General features: G+C 51.1%; 1 pseudogene; it reads left to right on the top strand.

Moving 5' to 3' along the window:
* The first annotated feature begins 3305 nt into the window (after window positions 1-3305).
* Window positions 3306-3495, top strand: LOC123357547 (annotated as a pseudogene).
* The last annotated feature ends 346 nt before the right edge of the window (window positions 3496-3841 follow it).

Raw genomic sequence — 3841 nt, 5'->3', positions numbered from 1 at the left:
CTCTGCAGCTGGTAGCTCCAGGGATGATTTAAAGGGCCCGGCTCCAAGCTTCAGCCAAATCCCCAAACCCTTTAAATCCTAATTTAAAAGCCCCAGAATTTAAAAGCCCCACCTCTTCCTATAGAGGCCACACCTCCTCCGGTTGAGGAACCATCCCCTCCACTGGACTCTGGAGTACTAGCAAGTCCTTTAAGTCACTTTTATCCCTGACCACTGCACACATGTGCTGTACCGTACCCTGAGCTGATTCCTGACTTTTATACTTACTACAGCCTTGCTGATCTGTGGTGCAATGGGTCAGCATGTTTGGCTGTTAACTGAAACGATGGTGGTTCAAGCCCCATCAAGGACAGCAGTAAGTCTGTGCTACTTCCTTGCTCCCTGAGGCCTGCTGGGAGCCTCAAAGGCTCCATTTTGCTTCCTCTTGGCCTCAGTGCTTTTAACGGGTGGCCCGAAGAGCAGGCTAGATGCCATTCAGAAACCCATCTCCCAGCAGCCGTGCCAGAGGCTCAGGCTTAATCCTCAAGGCCGAGCCCAAAAACTTTCAGTTGGGAACATTTCGCCCTCTTCCTGCCTCCACCCAAGTGGCAAGGGAGAAGCGGATGAGACACACTGGCTTGAAGATGCCTCCCTCCCACTTCCCTGCACGCTGTGCAAAGCCCTTGGCCTGCCTCATGCCTCACCCAGATGGGGGCTTGTCTCTGCATCTCCCCAACAGGGGAGCAGAGAGCCAAAAGGGCCACAGGAGACCAATGGAGCTAGGCAGGGATAGAAAAGACTTCTCTTCTCTTCTCTTCTCTTCTCAAGAGTCCTATTAATCTCACCCATGGGACGTTCCAGCACCGGGTGGGCTCAAAGCACCAACCTTCCCCTCAGCAACGGAAGGGGGAACCAGCTCTATCACGCAGAAGGAGGCTCCCCACCTCTGCTGCTGCCATCCTGCAGCCTTTAATATGGATTTGTTTTAGCTAATGTGCATTTCCTGAACACCCACCATGGCCAAGTCCAGCTGCTCCAAGGCACTGAACATCAAGCACCTCCTCCTGGGCCCCCAAATCCCTGCCACCTTCCACATGGCCACTTTTACAGATGCCCCTTCCCTGGTACTGCCCTCACTCAGCTGCACAGAGGAGCTTTCGTCCCCAGTCCCTGCCCATCACCCCCTCTGGCACTATTCCCGAGGGCTACACTGCCTCACTCTCCTCCCCGAAATTACTCCAATGGAGGAATTCAAAGCAAGAACCATTAACACACAATTCTGTTCAAAGACAGAGAAGTCTTTCAGCCTCCTTCCTCTCACTGGTTTCCCTGTACACTCTGAATTTGAATAAACCCACCCACTGACCTGTGACTAACAATCTCTCACTGTTAACTCTTACAGCAAAACAGGGCAAAGAAAGTGTATGCAAGCGCTATACCGCAGCCCCAGTGCTCTTTTCGGTTCCTTCCCACAGAACTACCTCAAACGTACAGTCATCAGGCACACATAAGATACAGTTTCACTCCATGCCAGTCCAATTCCTTGCTGTTTCTTGTCTCACCACTGCACACATATGGTATAACCCTACCCTGAGCTGATTCCTGACTTTTGTGCTCAATACATCCTTGTTTGTATGTGACTCTGTGGTCCAATGGGTCAGCCCATTTCGCTGTTTACTAAAAGGATGGTGGTTCACGCCCACCCAGGAATGGTGTTGAGTCTATGCTACTTCCATGCTCCTCAAGAGCTGCTCGGAACATCAAAGGTCCCCTTTTGCTGCCTCAAAACCTTCCCTCTTGGCCTCAGTGCTTTCAGCTGATGGCCCAAAAAGCGGGCTGGATGCCATTCAGAAACCCATCTGCCAGCAGCCGTGCTGGAGGCTCAGGCTTAATCCTCAAGGCCGAGCACAAAAACTTTCAGATGGGAACATTTCGCTCCCTTCCCGCCTCCGCCCAAGCGACATGGGAGAAGTGGACGAGACACGCCGGCTCAAAGACGCCTCCCTCCCACTTCCCTGCACGCTGTGCAGAGCTCTTGGCCTGCCTCATGCCTCGTCAGGAAAGCGCGGCCATGCTGCCAAGTCTGAGTCACGTCCGCAGCCTGGCCCGCCCCGGCTGACGGCGCGCAGAGACACACGCGAGTCAATGGCAGGTCGAGTCGGGAGCCTCGGCTCTTTCCCCTGACAGCCACACACACAGCGCTGCCTAGCGCCCCCAGAGCCTCCCTCGTGTTCTCCCGCAGCAGCCGCCTGCTGGTGTGGGTGGGAAAAGGGGACCAGGAAGCACTGCAGCCTCATTCCAGGACAGGAGGCCCTCGCCAAACCCAGGCCTGCCTCTTGCCTTCAGCCCAGGCAGCCAGAGGTGCCGGGGAGCTCCCTGGCAGGCCGCCGCTTCGCCTCAGCCACCTCTTGCCTCATGGCCTAGGCTCTTGGTGCTCTGCTGGTCACCGGCTCGCTTGAAGGCCCAGAGGGAAAAGAAACAAGTGCACACGTAGCAGAGGATGGTTTTGATCCCTTGACCGCTGGGTTATGGGCCCAGTACGCTCCCGCTGCGCCACTCTGCTGGTTTTTTCACCTCTCTGCCACCCAACCGCCACTATCCAGATTAGTGCCTTACGCGCTCTCGCGCTGGCAGGCAGAAGTGCAGGCTGCTAGGCCGCTGCCCTGGTCACAGGATTGTACAGTTTCTACAGGGTAAAAGGGATCTATTTGGGGTTTGGACCCCATTGGGAGCTGGGCAGCCGGTTTAAGGTCGGGTGGCGTAAGGAATACACAAACTGCAATAGCCCCGATTGGGGGTAAAGGGCTTCGGTGTGTGGAAGGGTGCAGGGTTAATTCGGTTTAACACTGCTAAATTTGGTATAAACGTGTGGTGTAGAGCAGGCCTAACAGGGATCTCTGGGGAACAGACGTCATTGCTTTAAGAGCGGATTGCTTACTGTGTACATCTCTTCTGAAGCACGTCAGCACCTTCGGCTCTTGCAATGCCTGCTGCTTGTGCGTAACTGTTCCGATGCATCATTCCTACGGAGCCAGTTCCAGTTTGTTAGTCCTGCCTCTATGAGAACGAGCTATGGAAGAAATATCTGACTGGCTGAAGGGGTGTTCCTCTGTTAGTTAGAAGAAGTGATTGGTGAAATTCGGGAAGACGTTTATTTGTAACAGAAGCTAAAGAGGGCATTTAAAAAAGTTTCTTCATACGTTAGGTGCCACAATGAGACATGCATACAGTGTGCTGTTTGTCAGTCTCGCTGTCTCTGTGATCATAGGAAGATTTGATATATTAAATTACACACTGTAACCACTAAATATAGGCACTCTAGAGGTTAGACTATAGCCGTGGGAGGTTGTTTTAACACAAAGTGCTTGGTCTCCCTAACTACGAGGATGAGTTAAAGTGCTTTTTCCTGAGTGTAAAGCAAGTAAGCAGTATTGCTTTGATGCAGTTGTTGTCTGTTATTGATGATTTTTCTTTCTTCCCTCTGGGGGGTAGAAGGGAAAGAACACAGACTGTATAAATTATTTTAAAAAACATTTTTTGAAGTTGGTGTTTAACTTTTGTTTCTGATGTGTATATTTAGAGAAGGGATGTAGTGATTGTAACTAATATTATTGCTTCTGTATTGTGGGAGGATGTGGGTGTTTTTCAGCGAGTTTTCCAATAGCATGAAGAAGAAAATGCAGTGTAAAATACAACCGTTTTTATGTAAACAGTTGCTTAATTGAACCTCTAATTGCTTGAACTTCTAAGTCCACCTTTTAATGCAGTGTCCCTCTCTTTTGTCCTCCCTCATTCTAGTTTAAAGTTATAGGCTCAGGGATATTAATTCTGCAAGTTCTCTCCACTTTCCACTTTTTCTTCT

This window comes from Mauremys mutica, unplaced genomic scaffold (assembly GCF_020497125.1).
Source record: "Mauremys mutica isolate MM-2020 ecotype Southern unplaced genomic scaffold, ASM2049712v1 000757F_np12_subseq_149325:201642_obj, whole genome shotgun sequence".
Taxonomy (NCBI): domain Eukaryota; kingdom Metazoa; phylum Chordata; order Testudines; family Geoemydidae; genus Mauremys; species Mauremys mutica.
Note: the sequence above shows the minus strand (reverse complement) of the source record. Positions and strands in the feature narration are given on the sequence as shown.